The following is a 23,389-nucleotide window of genomic DNA, read 5'->3' on the forward strand; positions in this document are numbered from 1 at the left end:
AAACGCCAATTTAAATGTTGGGTTCCTAAATAGGTTGTTGGTCATAACAATTGATGAAGGAGGGGGTGAAGTTTGAGTGGAGGTTTTTTCCCTGTTGGTTGTAGCTCGTGTTGCAGGTTTTTCTAAAGCCGGTCTTTTAAGGTCCTGAGTAGGGGTTGTAGGGTTTGACGATGAGGGGGTAGAGTTTGGTTTCCTCCCCCTTTTTTTAGTTTTCGGCTTTGTAAAGCCATCGTCCTGGGAGACCAAGTCCGACTCGGACTGCGAACTCCCAGGGTACATGCTATTTTTGCACGAACCCTGTATATCCCGACAGTGCCGTGTTCAAATAGTTAGAATTCCTTTCTATTGCTAAGCAGATATCAGTAAAAAAAAATTGTTTTGATTCGCTCGCACTAGCACGTCCGTTCACTATCAATGCAGCGACAAGACAATGACTGATTGCTGGTCGGGTTCAATTCCAATGTCAACTTCTGCACAGTTACTCAGTTCGCCATGCGTAGATTGACATTTAAAGGAATGACAATTCTTTTAATACATCCCCATTTAGACGGACATTAAATAAAAATTATGCGGCCAAATATTGTGGATAGGAAAATGCTGCATATGGCATAACAGCAAATCGAAATAGTAAATAAAACTACACACAACCCGCGCCCCAATTTTGTTTATTAGTAAAATAAATAAGAATTCCAGCATTCCCCTGTACGACTTTTTATGCATCTCGCTTCACCGGGAGAATATCTGAAACAAAGAAAATAATATTACGACAAGAACATAAAAAACGTCAACGTGTTTTAACCGATTTCAGCTAAATACCTAACAAAAAATTCAAAAACTTTTTATTACATCTAGAGATTTCCGACAAAAACCGAAAAAGGCAAATTTTTATTTGTTTTTTACCACTTTATTAATGATTATTTTGGAATTTACTCCAGACGTAATAAAATTTGAATTTTTTTTTACCAAATTATTAAGCAATAAAATGCGCAACGTTGTCTCCATTTAACTAAAGCTCTATCAACAATAGTTTCTGAAATAGCAATGCTAATGCATCGAATTTGTAACACCCTTTATACAGGGTGTCCCATAACTATATGACAATCTCTCGGGAGCATACAGAGGAGGTCAAAATAATACGATTTGTTCATACAGTGCGTTTTTTTTAACGCGCAACATAGGATTTTACGTGTTAAATTTTTAAGCCCATGTTAGACCATGTTATTTTGGAACTACAAGTATAAAACTTGACGGGTGTGTCTTTAGTACCCTGAAGCTTAAGTAAGTCTACCAATTTGGTCTAAAAAGTGATTTAAAACTGGAAAAAAATCATTTTTTTCGAAAAGATTTTATCCTTTCATACTCCCTGTATGCATTGTTGTTCCTTGTTGTTTTTGATACTGGCAGGGCAGGTAGCAGGTGAAGTTACTTATTTTGACTGCATCACGACCCGACATCTTTTAAACGTCAAAAGGGCATTTTATGATTGTTTGGAATATACTGTTTGGCTTCAAACGGAGGTCAATTTGAACAATTCACCTATAAAAATACTTCTTTTGTTCTTAACTTTCTTGATATAAAGTTAATGATCACCCTGTTTTACTTTCTACGCCAAATTTTACCTGCTACCTGCCCTGCCAGTATCAAAAACAACAAAGAACAACAATGCATACAGGGAGTATGAAACGATAAAACCTTTTCGAAAAAAGATGATTTTTTGCAAGTTTTTTAACACTTTTTAGGCCGAATTGGTAAATTTACGTAAGCTTCAGGGTACGAAATAGCCACCCGTCAAGTTTTATACTTGTAGTTCCAAAATAACATGGTCTAACATGGGCTTAAAAATTTAACACGTGAAATCCTATGTTGCGCGTTAAAAAAAACGCACTGTATAAACATTTTTCCTAAAGTCTCTCCTAAGGGAGATATCGAGCCCCAAAGAACTGCCTTCCAATTAACGTTTTTGGCGGTAACTTCTGAACCACTTTGCATATTGTAATGATTTTTGGGTTTAATGTTTTACATCAAAACCATTTATCTCGTCTTAGCAGAAAGACAGGAACTAACTGGTACCTAAGACAAAATTTGCTTAAACTTTGATAGCTGTCATTATTTTCAGCTGCAAACGCCATTAATGAATACTAATAATATTAAAAATAATACATATATAAAATAATACTAATAAAATTGTACTCTTCTTTTATTTTGATAAAATAAACGGTTTTCGAGATAAATCGATTTTTCATTGAACTGCTTACACCACAATGTTATTAAAAATATTCGTTAAACTAGTTTTTTTAAGTAAATTAGTATTCAAAGTTTATGTGTAGAATAACGAAAGATACGGAAGAATACTCATTAATTGAATAAGCATTTAATTATTATTTTTTTTAATTAATTTAATTTAATTGTTTAATTATTATTTTACATTACAAAGTAGTTCAGAAGTTACGGCCAAAAACGTTAATTGGAAGGCAGTTCTTTAGGGCTCGATATCTCCCTTAGGAGTGACTTTAGGAAAAATGTTTATATGAATAAATCATATTATTTTGTTTTTGTCATATAGTTATGAGACACCCTGTATAGGGTAAAAGTTTAAGAAATAAGTGTAGAATTTAAAATGTATTAAAAAATGTGGTTCTATTTAAAAATACCAATATTTATTTCTGCCACAAATTTATGCTCCACCCTGCATAGTCAAAACAAAAAGAAAACATTTCTAATTTTTGTTTTAAAAAAAATTGCCCAGCCTAAATTAAAACTAATATTATCACATAGCTTATAAAAAACAAAGATTACAAAACGGTGCACGTTAGATGTAACAAGTCTTCCTGATCAATCGATCAATGAGTAAATTCAAAAATTCAATAATACTCTGTTTTATAATGTACAGGGTGTTACATTATAAAACAAAGAAAATTTGGACTGTCACAGTTTTACAAGAGACTTTTTGTAGCTACCCAAACAGTTTACTCTGATTAAAATAATCAAATCAACCTTAATGTTAATTCCTGTCTATCTGAGATATTATTTATAGAAAAAGAATAGCTTGAATAATGAAATTATCTAAAAATTCAGAAAAATTTACTTATTTTAAAAACACTGCAACTACACAAAGGTGTTTGCTTTATAATCATAGTACTCATAAGATAGAAGATTTCTCATACAAGTGGTGTCTTGAGTTCATCATTTGTACTCACTGCAAACTACCTCATTATTACTATTACTTTAAACATGCTTTTAGATAACACTAAATATAATGACGTTCAAAAAGGCAATTTACCAAATTAAATAATGATGATTATTGGGTTAACATAAAACAATAATGAAAACTGCAATGCTTTTCATTTTAATGTCAATTTCAGTAAAAATAGTTAACTAACATTAAAACTTGCTCTTTTATGCACTGTTCTAATGTAGTACTTCTTGGTGGGTAATTTAAACCTTGTTTAAGTCAATTTGTTCATAAAAGTTATGCTTTCTCACCCACATGAAAAAGTAGTGAAGTATTCAGCATATTCCATATACAGATCTGTAAGATAGGGCTAATTTGTTACTTGAATTATACTTAAAAAATGCCAGACAAGAAAAATGTGTAGTAATTATGCATCAGCAGGGTTAAATACATAGGGTAAGTATGAAATTGGCATTGTAATCTTACACGGACCAGCAGAGGCTTGTCCTTCAAAAAATATACATTTACTTGATTTTAGAAATTATACAATTTTCAACTATTATTGAAATATTGTATTAAAATTAAAAATATAACTATTTTAGCTGCATGGGAATCTGTTTGACATAACAAAATAAAAACAAAAGCAAAGTGACAAATTCGAACTTTAGTTGACATAACAACAGATGGAAGTGATAAGCCGCGTGACGTCACACACAATATGCACGTAAAACTTTTTATATTATTTTTTACATTGAACAGTAGAAACTAGAAATCTACTATCTCTACTCTCTCTATCTTGACTTTCACAGAATGTACGCACTACTTTCCATCTGAGACCATATTTATAGAAAATGGTAAATTCAAATAATCAAAATATCAAAAAATTGAACTTTATTAAGTATTGGATTGTTAAAAAAAACATTGCAGCTGCACAAATACAGGGTATTACGAATTAGATGCATTAGCATTGCTATCTCAGAAAGTATAGTTGATAGAGCTTTAGTTAAATGGAGGCAAAGTTGCTCATTTTATTACTAAATAATTTGGTAAAAAAAAAAAAAAATTGTTTTTATTACATCCGGAGATATCCAACAAAAACAATTAATCAAATTTCTATTTTATTTTTTTACTACTTTATTATTGATTATTTTGGAAAATCAATTGCACCTTCTGGATGCATTAATTTATGCTATTTAAGAAAATAATGTTTGTATTTAGCTACAACGTTTAGTTTTTTAGATACCATCATCAACTTAATATTTTAAAATACGGACCGGGACTTTTGATTTCGTTTTTTTAGTAGCTACCAACCTCCCGAATATAATAATGTCAAAAAATTATACCTAGTGTACTTAAGTATTTGTTTTTTTTCAAATAAGCATTTGAAATTCATATGTTATCATAATGAGTAAATAATTTAGTTTGATATGATTAAGCTGTTTCATCAAAACTCAACCTCGAATTCAAACATTTGAGTATCTGAAAAATAAATAACCAAAAACTTTTTTTTTTAAATAAATGAAAGTACCATAAGAAACTCTCTCTCTTTTTCGAAAGAGTAATGAACCTAATTATTAAATCATATAAAACTAAATTATCTACTCATTATGACAACATATCAATTTCAATCCCTTAATTTTTTAAAAAATCTTAAAATACCAAATACATAATACGAGTAGGTACACTAGGTTTATGTTGGTATCTAAAAACGTTGGTATCGTAAACGTTGGTTATAAGTTGATGTTGGTATCTAAAAACGTTACAACTGAGCTGAAAACTAAAACTATTTTCTTGAAGAGCATAAAAAAGTGCCTCCAGAAGGTGCCATTGATTAAAGTGGTAAAAAAATAAAGTTCTGAGATAGCAATGCTAATGCTTCGGCTAATGCATCAAATTTGTAACACCCTGTATGTTTGCTTTACAATTATGGTACTAGATAAGCAAATGTTGTATCATATAAGTAATTTCGTAGCCATCATTTGATCTGAAAAATTGACACTTATATGAATTGGATTATTACTGTTCCTTCAAACATGCATTTAGATAACACTACATACAGTGCTTTTGTAACATGCATACTGCATAAGTTCAATAAAATTAAAGACTAACTTTTCACCAAAAGTCTTGGATGTTTTTAATTTTATTAACTGCTGCTTGTGTTATATGAATTGGAATTATACAGGGCCCAAAAACTGGGTATTTAAAATATTTTTGATCTTTTAAATGGCAACACTTCTTTATTATTGTATAATTTGGATTCTAGAAACAAAGTATGTTTTAATTGCTCAGGATTTGGGCACGTAGCCAAATACTGCAAGGATTCGGCATGCTGTCACAAGTGTGCAGCTACTGATCATAGTGCCAAGGATTGCACAGCAACAGGTCTAAAATGTCCTAACTGTCGGAAGATGAAATATAAAGAAGAACTATGTAAGCACTCAGCAAGAGATACAAATTGTCCTCTGTACCAAAAGCGAGTAACCGCTTACAAGAACCAAATTAATTAGACTGACAATTTTTTATCTTAAACAAAAAAAAACAGCAAGGACCAAAACAAATTAATATCAAGTATAATCCATCAGAACGTACAATCCTTAGGAAACTCTATAGAGAAAATAAACTACATGCTACAGGAGAACCCAGAGTGCATGATCCTTTGCATGTCTGAGCATTGGAAGTCAATAGAACAACTGGACAACTTGGGCATTAATAATTTTAACCTTATATCAGCATTCTGCCGAGAAGCAGGAAGACATGGGGGATCAGCTATTTATATCCATAAAAGTATTAGTGCAAAACAGAGACATGGCTTGAGCAAATTCTCATTGTGCGAAATATTTGAATGTGCGGCAGCAGAGTGCAAGATTGGCGAAATCAGTTTAGTGATAATTGCCATCTATAGACCACCACAAGGAAACGTAAGATTGTTTATGGACACGTTAGAAGAGTTGTTGGCTAATATATGCCAAGAAAATAAAGCGATAGTTGTCGCAGGTGACTTCAATATAGAATTACTCAAAGACAATAAGGTAGGCTGTGAACTCATAACGGTATTTAATTCATTTAATTTAGTACAAACTGTAACAGAAAATACAAGAGTAACGGCAATTTCAGGTAGCTGTATCGACAATGTCTTCACAAACCTTCGTACTGTAGAGTGTAAAGTCATAGAATATTTCATCTCAGATCACATGGCACAGAAAGTTGCTTTTGAAACAAAATCAACGGCAGTTTCTGACAATATTAACAAAAAAATATTTTCTCCAGAAAACAAAAGTAGCTTCCTGCGTACTTTGAAAGATCAGAATTGGAATAAGGTATATAACATAGATTGTAATAATGTAAACGGACAGTGGGATAATTTTATAAGTACATTTATAAGAATCTTCAATCAGAATTTTCCTCCGACAAAAATCAAAACAAAAAAAAACGAAATCATTTAAAACACACCCAGATGTCATCAACTACAAACAAAAACTAGATCTGCTTCTTACACTGAGTCGCCACAACGACAGGTATAAAGAGGCATATAAATCGGTGAAACAAAACTATGATAATGTTTTAAAAAGGATTAGAATTAGGGATTATGATAATAGAATTAGCAAGTCGGACAATAAAATGAAATGTATGTGGACCATCACTAAAGAAATTACGGGAAAAAATAGAGATTGTTCTGAGATTGAATTGGAGGGAAATGCTGAAATAATAGCAAATAACTTTAATAGCTTTCTAGTAAATGAAATACCAAACATGGTGCAAAATGTTCAAAGAGATTCTTATGGATGTATAATTCCGAATGACAAGTCAATGTTTTTAGAACCAGTCAGTCCAGACGAAGTTTGCGAATTGGCCGACCAAATTAAAAACAAGCATAGCAGTGGTATTGACGAAATACCAACTAGCTTAATAAAAATGTCAGTAAGTGAACTAAGAGACGTGTTGTGGTTTATAATTAATAACTCTTTTAAATTTGGTATTTTTCCTAACCAACTGAAAACGGCTTTAATTAAACCCTTATATAAAAATGGTGATCCGCAAATAATGAAAAGTTATAGACCCATAAGCCTTCTGCCAGGATTTTCAAAACTCTTTGAACTTGCTATGTCCAAACGAATAGTAAATTTTATGAATTATTGTCATTTAATTAGCAGAAACCAACACGGCTTTATAAAAGGAAAATCAACGCAGACGGCTCTATATCAATTCATACAGTCAGTTATTAGACACTTTGAAAATAAAGAAGTAGGGCTTGGAATTTTTTTAGATATCTCAAAAGCATATGACTGTCTGGATCGAGATATATTACTGAATAAACTGGAAAGATATGGGATAAGGGTGCAACCACTTAAGTGGGTAAAATCATATTTACAAGACAGAAAACAACTAGTAGGTATAAATAAAAACGGACACCTCAGTAAATCACAAACTCTCTTAAATAACTATGGTATCGCACAGGGTAGTATATTGGGGGCCAACTTTATTCGTAGTTTTCATGAATGACTTGTATTCGGTGGCTGATGATTCTTGGCAATCTATCATAAATTATGCTGATGATACCAACTTGCTAGTGGGAGATAAAACTCGCTCGCAACTAATAAGTAAAAGCCAATCTTTGACATCAAAAGCTGCAAAATGGTTTGAGGAAAACGGGCTAGTTTTAAACTCGGAAAAAACTAACATTGTTCTGTTTAAGACCAAACGATCAAACTTTGATAATTTGGAACAGCTACTGTTAATGGAAAAAAATATAATTATCTCCGAAAATAGAAAGTTTTTGGGGGTTTATGTCAATGAAAACCTTGACTGGGGCTTTCATGTGGATGGACTGCTCAAACGATTAGGATCCATCAGCTACGGAATGCGAATAACTGGGAGATACTTAAGTGAACATTCACTAAAGGTGTTATACTGCGCAAATTTTGAATCCATATTGAGGTATGGCATTATATTTTGGGGTCGACATGGTAAGATTCAAAATGCCTTTGTTGTACAGAAACGTGTAATAAGGATAATTAAAAAAATGGATTACAGGCAATCCTGCAGAAATACTTTTAAATCAATGGGGATAATGACAGTGTATGCCCTCTATATATACAGGGTGTCCCGCGAGGTAAGGGACAAAACTTCACTACGTGTTCTTTAGGTGAATTCGAGTCAAAAATGTTCTATGAACATGGGTCCGCAAATGCTTCCTTACCGAGATATGATTTTTTAAATTTAATAGTGATTTTGTGCCGAAAACTACAATGGCTCTCATCCACATCATTAAAAGGGCTAGACTATGCTTACAATGGGAAAATGGACACTTTGAACAATTATTATAAACAGTTATTTTCCAAGAGGTATTAATTTTTTTTGTAAAAAAATATTTTTGTGAGGTTATTGTACTTTTCAACACAATAAAACTATTAAACTTAAAAAAATCGTATCTTGGTAAGGAAGCATTTGCGGACCCATGTTCATAGAACATTTTCGGCTCGAATTTACCTAAAGAACACGTAGTGAAATTTTGTCCCTTACCTCGCGGGACACCCTGTATATGAGTGTCTAATGTTTTTCTTCAATAATAGAGCTTCTCTATTTACAGATTCTGGTACTAATAAATATAACACAAGGTTAAACAATCAAATACTGTTCTCGCGGACTGAGTTTACCCGTGCGTCATCCCCCTGTGATTTAGAAGTAGACATGCATTATTGACTTCATCCTTGTCTATTGTTCACTTTCAGAAAGGGTAAATATCTAAGTTAATGTCTTTCAAAAAAAAAACATTTACTGATTAGCGCTTCTATTTCAGTCATTGTCAGGTTGACAACCATCGAAATTTATTTGATTTGTTTACTATTAATGCTTTTCCGTTTCTTTGTGTTGTTAATCAATCATTTATAAAGTTTTCTATTTACCACACCACCACAGTTCTTTTAAGAGCTATTGATTCTACGCTTTTAACATTCTGTAAGTACTTTCATAATATTATTATTAATATTTTTATTTTTTTTTATGTCGGCTGTCACGATCTAACCAAAATTGGCACAATTACTAACCTGTTTTGAAAAAAAAGTGGGAGTGTCTATTATGGTTTTTATTTAGCCATTTGGTTTTTCCTAAATTCGGAATTACTTACTATTACAGTATTTTTTTAGAAAATGCCTGGAAAAATTTTCCACAGACAAGCCCAGCGGTTAATTCTTAACCTTTGTGAATATTTTGAATTGGAAAAAACCAATGGAGGACCTTTAGAAGCTTTATCATCTGTTCAGCAAGAAAATAAGAAATTTTAAGGCCTTACATATTTTTACTGATGTATTTTTTTTGATACTAGAAGGTTATAGCTGCTTTGAAAATTTCCCGCAAAACTGTTTATTCGATTCGGAAAAAACAAGCAAGTAATCTTATGATTTTCTCACCTAGAAAACGTAAATCGAGATGTTATCGACGGGCCAAGACCACTGATTTATCTGAAAGCATTAAAATGGATGTTCGAAATACATTATATGATATGTACAACGATAGTATGTTAATAATAGTAAAATATATCTACTTTTGTAAGAAACATCTACTAACATTTCATTGTTTTCAAAGACTGAGAATTTTTGGGTTGCAATATAGATTTATCATACAAATTTCTTGAAACATATCAATAATAAAGTCATAGAAAAATAAAATAGGCGTCTAAAATGTTTTCCAGCGAGTTTAAAATAAAATAAGTGGATTGCAACCTGAAAATAAGATATGAGATACTACAGCATCACTCAGAATGTCTTATTGAATTTTTAATTTGTTGTATTTATTTTAGAGAAACATGTAACCATCCAGAACCTAAATCAAGAGCTTAAAGTTAAAAAAATACTACATATTGGTGATACATCTCTGCGAATTTTGGTAAATAAATTAGGTTTCAAATTTAGACGGAATTCTATGATTCAAGGAGACTTTTCATAAATAAAAAATGTTATTTCGGTCAAGATATTTTTGATTTGCTTTGATATAAGGTTGTTTTAGTGCAAATTTGGAGCCAAAGATCTCTACTTTCTGACTGACAATACACGCAAAATTTTAAACGTGACGAAGCTTTAGACACGCCCTTTTCTATAATATGAACACAACAGGTTTGTTGACGAAAACTTGATTTGATTCATATGATTATAAATGACGTAGCCTTCGCGACGCACGGGTAAACTCACTCCGCGAGAACTGTATATCCCACACACCATTTGAACATAACAGAGAAAAGCCCTAATTACATGTGTATTAAACTCTACAACAAATTACCTATTGAAATGAAACAAATCACTTCTCAGAAGAAGTTTAAAGTAGCCTTGAAAAGACTACTTATTGAACTTGAACCTTACCATCTGGACGATTACTTGAACACATAGAATCTAGCTTTTTTCTCATCTAGTATAAAGGATAAAATTTGAACCACAAGTTGTAATTAGGTATACATTATTTTCCTTTGTTATATTTTTGTTTTTTTTTTTTCTGACTCACTTCATTTTGTTATATGTATGTATTTATACGCTGTAACAATATTGAAATAAAAAAATAATCAAATTGTGTTAAACATAAAACAATAATAAAAACTGCATTGGTTTTTATTTGAATGTTAATTTAAGTAAAATCAATATACTGACCTTAAAACTTGCTTTTTTATTCACTGTTCTAATGTAAGTAGTTGAACCCATTGCACACAATTTCACTCTTCAACTTGATTAATTTGTTGCAATCTTCTTAGTGGGTAATTTGTTCTTCGCTTAGGTCAATTTCTTCATAAAAGTTGTATTTTCTTATCCACATGGAAAATTAGTGAAGTATTCAGCATATACAGGATACAGATCTGTGAAATAGGACCAATTTGTTAGTTGAACCACCCTTAAAAAATTGTCAGACTAGAAAAATTTTTAGTAATGTATACAAGTGATGCATCAGCAGAATTTATTCAGGTTAGGTATGAAATAGCCATTGTAATCTTACCTGGGCTAGCAGGCGTTGTATGCATTATCACCATTGATAAATATACATTTACTTGAATTTAGTGAATAATCTTCGCCAAGTATTGGATTATTGTAATAAAAATACAATAATTATTTCAGCTTCATGTAAATTTTTTTGACACAACACAAAAACAAAACAACAGCAAAGTGACAAGTTGGCATTTGACATCATCACAGATCCAAGATGGTCTATCAGCGGAACCTCTTTTCTCAATGCGATACGCCGGGTGACGTCACAGTGGATGCTCGGGTGCACAATATGCACTTAATACCCAAGGGATTACAGGCGTTGTCTGTGGTTTGGTATTACTATTTGATTCCCTCTTTTCATTAAAGTAGTCCATCTTCACAGAGTGGAGACATTACTTTCCTTCTGAGATAGTATCTATGGAAAGGGGTAAGTTCGACTAAACGAAATATCTAAAAATTTAGATTCATTAAGTATTGGATTTATTGTTTTAAAAGAACATTGCAGCAGCACAATATGTTTTCTTTACAATCATAGTACTTGATAGACAGATGTTGTCTCATATAAGAGGTTTCTAGAACTAATATTTAAACTCACAACAAACTACTTTATTAAAAAATATGACTACTATTTCTTAGCATGCTTTTAGATAAGGCTACATATACTCTTAAGACATATTAGCATTAGAGGTTCAGCAATGCAGTTTACTGAATCACCTAATGATGATATTGTTATATTGTGTTAAACATAAAAGAACACTGTAAACTGCAATGATTTTCACTTTTCAGTGAATGTTAATATTGGAATTTTAGTATTAATATTAGTTTGAATAAAAACAGTTAACTTCGCTTAAAACATGCTCATTCAATTTGTAGGACCTCGCTGCGCTCGCCCTACAAACATTCATTCGTTACACAAAATCTTATAGTATATCTTATAGTGAATATGTCAGATAAACTTAGGTATTATAAGCATTTTAAGTATGCTCTCCATATTGGCGTTTTTCACTCGCAAATTGCAATACTAGTGTAGGTACTGGTGCATTACACCATGTAACAATTTTCAATGGCATTTGATAGAGTGTAATATAATCCAATAGCTTTGCACTGGAATTGCCAATGAAAAACATCAAAAATAATGTTCTTCTTCTTTTGGTTTTACAGCCTTAAGCGGCCAGGACTATATGGCAAAAATAATGTTAATATTTCATAAAAATTAAGCAAAGCAAACCTAGTTAATTTTGAAATAAATAATAATTTCATCATAAGACTACAATATTCTTAGACTTATTCTATTAAAGGTAATTTACTCTGTACCTAATTTTATTTTGTTTTTTTTTTAGATTCCCTCGTAATCAGATTATTTGTCAAGCTTGGATTAAAGCTTGTCATATACAAGAAAGGGACCTTACAGGACAATCACTCATATGTTCAAAACATTTTCGTCAAGAAGACTATGATACTAGTGTTTGGCCAAAAACTAAACTTTCTCATAAGGCAGTTCCAGCCGCCAGTACCAAAAAGTTAAAAAAACCGGTTTATAAACCAGACATGTAACATGTTAATATGAACATAGCCAAATTTTATTTCGACTGGGGGTATTTTTATACATATTATTTAGCCCGTTTTTGTTAAAGAAACGCCTTTTCTCTAATTACCAAGATTAACATTTACAAATTTATATGTTTTAATACACCGGTGAAAGAGTAAAAATCAACAGAATTAAATGACATAAAAATATATAGGGTGTTCCATTTAAAAAAATATAACTTACTGTCATATGTCAGAAACTAAACATAATAGAAAAAAACTGACTACGCCATTGGATTCTACGTCAAAACTTCTACCGGAAACCGTTTTTCCTTTTTTGATAATTTTAATAGCAAATGAAATACAGAGGAGGTTCCAAAATGACCATTTTTCAAAAACCCCCCGTATCTTTGAAACAAAAGAAGTTTGCGCAGCGCACTCTTCGCCAGTCATCTCAGCTCGGAAAATGACATCAGAACTCGTACGCTACTTTTTTTCTATCTATTACCGTTTTCTCTGTACCCCGTAAAACCGTCGAAAATGCAGCACCCTGTACAATAATTTGAAATTGGAACACTGTCTTCTGAGACAAACACATTGTGAAAATTTATCAGTTAGAAGTTAAATTTCATGAGTGCAGCATTAAAATTCTGAATATGCAAAATCAAACTCGGTTGGAAATGTTATTTATCATTGTTTTTTTCTTTTCCAAACTTAAATATGTCCATACAGGGTGAGCTTTAACATACCAGGTGTCCAAGAGCACCCTGGACATAGGAGATTAACATGGGAAAACAGTTTTCATTTTTTCGCACATTTTCCTGTACGGTTGCTTTGATTGAAAAATTGTATTAATGAAAGTGGTAGTACCAATTACGGACTGTTTTCTGTATTTTTTTCAGATCTCTAACTTGAGCCCTTTCGTCGTAAAACACGAACAAAAATGCGAAAATTTAAACTTTTTACGTGCACTGTATAAGCGGTTGCCGAGCAACCGTACCAGCAACAATGATCTGTTGCTCGACAACCGCTTATACAGTGCACGTAAAAAGTTTAAATTTTCTAATTTTTGTTCGTGTTTTACGACGAAAGGGCTTAAGTTAGAATTCTGAAAAAAATACAGAAAACTAGTCCGTGATAAGTACTACAACTTTCATTAATACGATTTTTCAATCAAATCAACCGTACAGGCGCAAAAAAATCAAAACCGTTTTCCCATGTTAATCTCCTATGTCCAGGGTGCTCTTGGACACCAGGGTGCGTATTCTTGAAACGAGGGAAGGGAATTATCAAGAGAAAGACATGTAGAATGTGACAGGAACCCGCTATTGTCAGTTTCTTCTGTCACATTCTATCAACACTTCTCTTGGCAATTCTACTCCCTGCGTTCAAGAATAGGCCCCCTGGTATACATATAAATGGGGCAAATATTAGCTTTATGTACATAGTGGCAGAAAATGAGAAAAAATGTTAGCAAACATATTTTTACTTTGGGAGAAAATAAAATAATAGTTATGAAAAATAAATTAGGGAGTAAGGAGATTATACAATCATTATTAATTGTTCAGGCACACCTTGTATTTGCTTCCTTTTTTATTGTTTTTTTTTTTCAAACTCATGGTTTTGCACCAACAATAGTTAGTAATAAGCATGTTTTTATAACTCCGTTGTTTCAATATCAATTGTTTTGTTTTAGGAAAATACTCCAGATTCCCTCAGAGAAATAATGGATAGGCAGTTGGTAGCAAAAAACAGAAAATACTCTGAGGAAATAAGAACATTTGCATTAACATTACATTTTTATTCAGCGCATGCTTACGATTATGTGCGTAAAAAATTTAATAATTTGTTGCCTCACCCACAAACAATTAGACAGTGGTATAAAGTTGTGAATGGCGAGCCTGGTTTTACTAGAGAAACTTACGTCAATAACCAAATAAGTCAAATACCAAATAAAGAAAATGTTAGATCAAAAGATCATTAAGCCTTCGGATTCGCCTTGGTCATCACCAATTTGGGTGGTACCAAAGAAGTTGGATGCTACCGGAAAGCAAAAATGGCGAGTGGTTATTGATTAAGTTAAATGAAAAGACGATTGACAAAAAATATCCCTTCTGGTTAAAAAACGCGCCCGCAACCTTTCAGCAAATCATGGATTCCATACTGCGTGGTATACAAAATGAAAAGTGTCTTGTGTATCTTGACGATAGAATTGAACTCTCAACATCCTTGCAAGAACACATAGAAAATCTCAAGCTTGTTTTCCAGAGATTAAGAGACTCAAATTTCAAAATTCAACTCGATAAAAGCGAGTTTTTAAGACGTGGAGTTGCTTTCTTAGGTCATGTAGTAACACCATCGTGAGTAAAACCAAATCCGGCTACAATTAAAGCAATAAAGAATTTTCCTACTCCTAAAACAACAAAACAACGAAAAGGTTTCTTAGGACTTTTGGGTTACTATCGGCGTTTTATTAACAATACCGCAAAATTAACTAAACCACTAAATAAATGTTTAAAGAAGGATGCTACCATCGAGCACAATAATGAATTCATAACTTGTTTTGAAACTTGTAAAAATCTATTAATTAATGAACCCATCTTGCAATATCCGGAATCATTGACAAATAAGTCTTTGGATGTTCAAATGTCCTTCAATATCATGGGGGCTCACTTTTGGTCCTTCTCTTGGTCATTGGTCATCTACAACAATGATATTAAAAAAGTTTAATTTGTTCTTCTTCTTGCAGTACCTATCCGGTTAGCATCCGTGGCGACTAGCATGGCTATTCTGACCTTATTGGCTGCTGCACGGAACAGTTCAGTAGTGGTTAAGGCAAACCATTGTCTGAGGTTTTGAAGCCAAGAGTTTCTTCTCCGTGCTGATCCTTTATGGCCAAATATTTTCCCCTGAAGAATGAGCTGCAGCAGCCCATACCAATCTTCGTTTCGTGTTGTTTAATTAACCAATTACACAAATTACAACAATAAGTTATAAACCAAAGCAAGTAAAAAAAAATAAATATAAAGTACCCATAATATATAAATTACTTGATAAATTTTAAAGTGAAGTGAATAGCGTGAAGTATAAATAAATAATATAGTAATTGTGAATTAGGAAGACAACTGACTTGAAAACTTAAGACTATTATTTAAGAAGAATCATTTATTACAAATTCTTCATTATTTATTAATACTGGGTATTCCTGCATAGCGTCTCAGAATTTGCAATATGCACTATAGGTCTATAGGTTTGGTATAGGCTTTTGATCAGTATTTTAATTTCAAAATAAGCATTGTCACATCTGATTATCACAGATTACGGTAAACCTAACCTATTCAGATATCGGTACCTAACCTAACCTAACCTATTCAGCTAACTATCTTCAATAGTAAGTTACCGCTGTGATCACGTGTGACGTCATTGTTATAACAACAAATGCAAAGAAATACGCGTGGTTACCGATTGACGTAAATAGGTATGTTGTGGTTACTCCAAAGAAATAGCCCTGTTGCTGAGTATTGACTTACATGTGATTTTTATTGTTATGATTTGTAAACTTTTCGCACCTTTAGTTTGAATTCAAATTTATAAGTAATTTAACGCATTTCCAAATTTGTAGAGAATATTATAATGTTAGCAGCAATAGGGTTACATTTTGTCAATAAATTACACCACAATTCATTTACATTTTTTGATAAAGATTCAAGCTCCTCTGATGAGGATCAAATAATAATTATTGTGTATAAAACACGGGAGCGTCACGATAAAGTTAATAGTTATTTAGGAGGTATTCCGACAACGATGTTCAAGCTCATTTTCGCTTAACAAGGACCCTTGTTGAGGTAAAGGCTATTATTATATTCATAAACTAGGAATTTGTTTACTATTAGGACTTTTTAAAGAAAATGGATGGTTTGGTAGAAGTTAAAACCATGGGCAGACCTGCTGTAAAGCCGCTGCAGTGTTTTCTTTTGACATTGTGGCTTCTGGTAAACCAGGAGAGTTTCAGTACAGTAGCTGATCGCTTCCAATTTAGCCCTGGTCATGCTCACACCATATTTTTAAAAACAGTAATGTTTATAACATCTCGAAAAGACAGTTATATCAAATGGCATCAAAATATTGAGAAAACTGTTAAATGAATTTGATGAATTGTGAAGAAGAAGTTTTCCACAAGTAGTTGGATGTGTAGATGGAAGTCATATCCAGATTCTTGGAAAAAGAAGAGGTGATTCATTCTGTTGTCGAAAAGGAGTACATTCAGTTATTTTGCAGGTTGAACATTTTGCAAATTTTAATTTTTACTTATTACTATGAATTTGAAATAAACTTTATACTTTTCAGGGAATATGCAATGGCCCAAATGGAATATGCAAATGCCCAAATGGAATTTATAGACATCGAAACAGGATGGCCAGGGTCTGCACATGATGCTAGAGTTTGGCGAAATTCTCCCATTTATTCAAAATTAAAAAATCGTGCCCTACCAAGCTGCTATCATTTATTAGGGGACACTGCTTAATATAATATTTGTGTTATTTTTATGTTTTGTTCATTTGTGTGTAATTATTTTTGTTCGTTCGTACAAAAATTAATTGGATGGGTTGTGTAGCGAGTTTTGGGGTCTAATTTTTGTTATTAGTCTAAGAGAAATGTGTTCTGTGACCTGTATGTGTTTTTTGTCTTGTCAGTTGCATAGTATATTATTGTACCGTCGTACTCCTTAATAACACACTTCTTGTACAACACTGTATATTGTTTACAAACAATAAACTGACACTGACTTTTAACCTCGTTATCTGACAACTTCGACTTCACTACAACCTTCAACTCAACAACTCACTACCAGGCCTGGTTCAGCTGCTTATATAGGCTTCCATGGTTTCTAGAAAATTCCCAAATATTCATGAAATTGACTTTCTCTCTCACACTCATTAAGCTATAACATAAATCTCTCTCTATATAAGCAACGGAGCTAGGATTTTCTAGAACACAGACAAAAGAATGTAGAACGTAAACAAAGCAACGTAACATACAGGGGTAACAACAAATAACTAAAGAAATCCTAACTAATAATCAAAAGTTCGCTTTGCAACATTATGTTTGTTCCTATAAGTTAACAAAATTACCTCAAATATACTATATAACGCAAAAGTAGTTAGTATTTTATTTGCTTTAAACACTCTGCAGGATTGCAAATGAGACATGTAATAAATCACTCTGATAGTTCGTTTTTGAATTACGAAAATACTCTGTGCTGAACTGTTCGACGCCCAGAAAATTATACCATGTCTCATTATATTTTCGAAGTTTGCAAAATACAATGTTCTGAGGGTGTGCTTTTTCCCACCTAATCTCTCAATATTTTCACTCCAATCTAAGAATTCGACAATAGTGACACCTAGAAACTTTGTAGCAATATTAAGTTCTATCTGATTTCCATTAATATTGAGAGATTCGGGTACTACCATTCTATTTAGTTTGGTTCTAAACAAAATAGTTTTTACTGAACCACGAATTTGCTACGAAACAAAGGTTTTCAGCGCGATCACATAACTGCCCTAAATTTTTTCCGCTTACTAAGAGGTTAGTGTCATCTGCATACACCGTTCTTAGTGATAAAAGTTCTTTGTGTGCTGGTAAAAAGTTTTAATTTTCTCATTTTTGTTCGTGTTTTACGACGAAAAGGCTCAAGTTAGAGATCTGAAAAAAATGCAGAAAACTAATCCGTGATAGGTACTACAACTTTCATTAATACGATTTTTCAATCAAATCAACCGTACAGGCGCAAAAAAATAAAAACCGTTTTCCCATGTTAATCTCCTATGTCCAGGGTGCTCTTGGACACCTGGTATATATATATATGAAAATTACGTTCTTGAGAATATCCTTACAGAAGCGGAAGAAGCAACGATGCATATTTTGCCAGAAAAGTCCCGAGATGCTTACCCGAGAGTTTACGGAAGATAACAGTTATCGATAAAAATGTTCTAATAGCTTATTTTTTATTTGCAAAAAAATAGCCCCATCGTCACTATGTACCAAATACTCGATGCTTTCCTCGATTTTATCAAAAAATCGACATTTCAAAATATGGCAAACTAACGAGATTTTTGAAAAGCAAATCACAGGAATACAAACCAAGAGAAGTCCAGGACATTAGAACGACGTGAAATAGAGTTTAAGAAGTTTATACCTGTTGATAAAAATGGCTTTGATAATGGGAATTAGCGGTGCTTGTAGATGCGATGTGTAGGTTATTTCTTGGTGGACTGACAGGGTGTCCCACGACGAAAGACATCGATTGATATTGGAAAAAGTATAAATAGGAGAGTTTTGAAAATTTGGCAGGATACTGATGTGGGCATGCCCAATCCAACTAAAATATTTTCAAGATGGTTGCACTTCCGTTTATACAGGAAGTCGATCACAACTTTCTTATTTTAAATAGAACACCCTATATATTATTACATATTTGGATCCCTCACAAAATTCTGACCAACTTTTGTATAGAATGCCCTATGCCTATCTCTAGCCGTTTTCGAAATATTTGATGTTTTTACAAAAAAGTGACAGTTGCAACGCCCAACATATTTTTGTATTCTGTCAAAACCGTATTTCATTTTGCAATGAAACTTTGGGTTATTGTAAATAAAGGATCGTTTTATTAAACTGCGGGTGCGTAATGACTCATTTGTATACAGGGTTGTCAAAAAAAAATCATAAACTTGCCACTAAAAAAAATAAAAAATCTCAAGTTTTTTAAATAGAAACCCCCATTTTTTATGACGGAATCATTTTGAGCATTAAAAATTACTATAAGTTTCAATTTACTTGCCTATACCTAAATCCAACCCATTTCGTTTTATTTGAGAATAAACATTTTTTTATTATGCTGCACGGTTGGGATTCTGTGGTGTTCTAGTTGGTCATGCTTTTGACACACGGTGATATTGGAGACCTGCAGGGCATGTTAATAACACTAGTTTTGAGTGTTTTGACAACTGCAAATATGCCGTCGCGGTTACGTTATTCAAACCAAGATTACTTAAATCTGTTTATTATTTACGGAGAATGTGGTAAAGTTGTGAGTAGAACATGTGAGGTATTTGCCGCTCGTTATCCAGAAAAACCAAAGCCATCACCAAAAGCTGTCAAGCAAATAATTGAACATTTTAAGAATACGGGATATGTGAAGATAAAAGCTATTAAAACAAAACCAATCCTTAATAATACAAATGTAGAAATTGCAATTTTGGGCTATTTTGTTGCAAATCCAACTTTGTCAATAAGACAAGTTTCCACAGAATCAGGCATATCCAAAAGCTCAATTCAGAGGATCCTGAAAAAACATAAATTTCACCCTTTTTCATTTAAATTAGTGCAACACTTAAAAGAGGTTGACTTTCCGAAGAGAATTGTTTTTAGTGAGTTTTTGCTGACTAGTCACTATGGAGATGAATTGTTTTTGAATAATATTATTTGGAGCGACAAGGCCAAATTCACTAAAAATGGAATGTTCAATAGACATAAATCCACACTTAATTAGAGAGAGAAATTTTCAAGAAATCTGGAATTTTTATAATAAAAAATGTTTATTCTCAAATAAAACGAAATGGGTTGGATTTAGGTATAGGCAAGTAAATTCAAACTTATAGTAATTTTTAATGCTCAAAATGATTCCGTCGTAAAAAATGTGGGTCTAATTCTATTTAAAAAACTTGAGATTTTTCATTTTTTTTAGTGGCAAGTTTATGATTTTTTTTTGACGACCCTGTATACAAATGAGTCATTACGCACCCTCAGTTTAATAAAACGATCCTTTATTTACAATAACCCAAAGTTTAATTGCAAAATGAAATACGGTTTTAACATAGTACAAAAATATGTTGAGCGTTGCAACTGTCACTTTTTTGGAAAAACATCAAATATTTCGAAAACGGCTAGAGATAGGCATAGGGCATTCTATACAAAAGTTGGTCAGAATTTTGTGAGGAATCCAAATATGTAATAATATATAGGGTGTTCTATTTAAAATAAGAAAGTTGTGATCGACTTCCGGTATAAACGGAAGTCCAACCATCTTGAAAATATTTTAGTTGGATTGGGCATGCCCACATTAGTATCCTGCCAAATTTTCAAAACTCTCCCGTTTATACTTTTTCCAATATCAATCGATGTCTTTCGTCGTGGGACACCCTGTATAGATAATTCGCTGGTACCACTTCAAATGAAACAGATTAGATGAATATAAGCATAGGAAGTATATTGTTACGGTTTGGGCCTACTATGCTCGATACTTACTGAACGCGCACTCGATTCGGGATGGATTCGATGCGCCGCAATATCTGGCCGGGCGCGTGTTAAAGTAGGCCACCGTTAGAAAGCGATGCACCAAGAAGCATCTTCGATGTTCGACGCAAAGCGCGAAGCATTTTGTAGTAGTTCTAGAACGTGGTTTACCGAATATAAAAGAAGCGGTGAAGTTTCGACGGTGAAGAGTAGTGGATTTGGAAACGCGGTAAAGTTTAAATAGTAGAATAATTGTGGAATTGTAGTAGTGTTTTTTGTAGCTGAATTAATTATTGTACAGAGTGTTTTGAAGTGTAAATAAATTTATTTCTTGTTGTTAAATGGACTTGTGTAAACCCACGGGAAAATCGTAACAATATTTAGCATGGAAAATTAAGAAAAAGAATTTTACATATTAGATTACATATTTTTTATGCATCTCAATAAACCTTCGCAACGTTCTGTCTCTGTCTCTTAGGTTAAGGTTCTGTCAACTGTCTACACTATCAACTGTCACGACGCTTTTAAATCCATTTGCATAAGTCTGGCAATTGGCCAATTTTACTACACGCACACACACTTATTTCAACTCTTCAGCCTGAACACGATGAATTGGTTAATTTGAAAAAAGAAAATATTCAACACAAAGAGAAATATTTTCACGTTTCAGCATATTTGAGGTATTTCCAATCAACCCGATCAATTTATGTAAAAAATACATGTTATTGAGACCAAAGAATACCTACTAGTTCCATCCCCTTTTTTGTTTTTTTATAAAAATGGGAGGTGTACCAGCCGGTGTGTGGAAATAAATACGTTGTCGAAGATATCTTGAAGAATTGTAATGTTTTTGAAATTGGAGGAACCAGCGTTCTACAACGGTCACTGCCTGAAAAGGTCTTCGGCGACTCTTTTGGCTAATGCAGGGACTAACATGACTACATTGAAACGTCACGAAGGATAGAAGTTCTCGACCATGGCAGAAGGATACCTAAAAGATGCATAACATAATATAAATTGCAAAAATACAAGGTTATAAAGCGGCGGCGTCTTCCAATAACAAATTGTACAATGACTTCAAAATAGAATAAATCGTTAGCGGTTTCCTTTACTTTTAATATCAATGTGAATTCTGCTTGTAATAGCAATAAATATATAGAATACTACTTTAAATATGAACGTAAGTTATAATCCATAAATCAATAGTGAATTATAGATTATAACATACTAGTGTGTTGTTCAATATTTTACTTGTCTAAATTGACATTAATAATGCCAGTTTGAGTTCAAAGTCATAATTTAACTAACTTCAGAGTTTAAAGTCGGAATTTAAGAAAAATTACGTCTGTGGCCCTTCTACGCCTTCGTATAAAAAAGAACCATTTTTATATGAATAACTTGCTCGTATAGACGATTATGTCGATGTTCTATAATAAGTGTTTGTTTACTTGTCAACAAGCGACCGAAACAGTTTACAAAATCGGAATCATCAAAAAATGAGTGAGAATCTCCTTATTCCTGCTGAAATCCAGCAAGAAGCTCAAGAAGCAACTTCATGTCTGCTACTAGCGAAAAGTAAAAGTGTATACGAGAAGGAATTGGTGGAATTCAACAACTGGGGAAAAAAAGGGGTATCGCAGAAGGAGCAATTACAGAAGAGGTTCTATTATCCTATTTTTTAATGTGAAGAAACGGTTTGCTGCTGCTTCAATGTGGACAAAATATTCGATGTTAAAATCTATATTAAAAGTACATAGAAGTATTGATATTTTGAAGTATGGTAAACTTACTTCATATTTAAAATCCTCATCAAGAAATTACAAACCAAAGAGGGCAGAGATACTGAAGAGAGAGCAAATTGAAGAATTGAGAACTGAGAAAAGCACTGGATCAGGAATTTTACAAGTTAAGGTAGGAAGTTCACGATGTTAATATTTCAATTTGCATATGAAATGTTTTATTTTTAACCTTTTACAGGTTGCAACGATCATGGGAGTCGCAGGTGCTTGTCGATGCAACGAATTAACCTTTTTGGATATCAGCCAAGTCCAAGACAAAGGAACTTACTTCCATGTGCGCATTCCGAATACGAAAACAAACATTTCAAGAAGCTGTACGACGATTATTGAAGAAGCCTTTTCAGTCAATGGGAGGTTCTTCTTGAGATATGTGGATAAAAAATGTACTACATAACCTATAAGCGTAAACACAATTTCGAAAGCTTTTTCAAAAGTGGTTTCGTTTCTTGGACTTCCTGATCTAGAAAGTTTTACCGGACATGGAATGAGACGCTTTTCGGCAACATTATTGGTCAATGCTGGAAGCGATATCACACTCTCAATCGCCACGGAAATTGAAAGTCGAGTACGGTAGCGGAAAGATATTGAAAACTCATTGTGCAGCAAAATGGCAATTGCTGGAAAAATCAAGT

General features: G+C 32.8%; 2 long non-coding RNA genes across 9 annotated transcripts in view; both read right to left on the reverse strand.

Annotated features, from left to right (window-relative positions):
- Positions 1-11,469, reverse strand: LOC145737649 (uncharacterized). Its single transcript, XR_014180448.1, has 3 exons — positions 11,147-11,469; positions 10,807-11,009; positions 1-741 (listed from the first exon to the last, which is right to left on the reverse strand). It is a non-coding gene; the product is annotated as an uncharacterized LOC145737649 (long non-coding RNA).
- The window catches only part of LOC145737826 (uncharacterized), a 297,082-nt gene that overhangs the window by 131,668 nt on the left and 142,025 nt on the right, over positions 1-23,389 (reverse strand). The window lies entirely within an intron of this gene.

This window comes from Ips typographus, linkage group LG14 (genome assembly GCF_016097725.1).
Source record: "Ips typographus isolate SLU linkage group LG14, UJ_Ityp_2.0, whole genome shotgun sequence".
In the NCBI taxonomy this organism is placed as follows: Eukaryota; Metazoa; Arthropoda; class Insecta; order Coleoptera; family Curculionidae; genus Ips; species Ips typographus.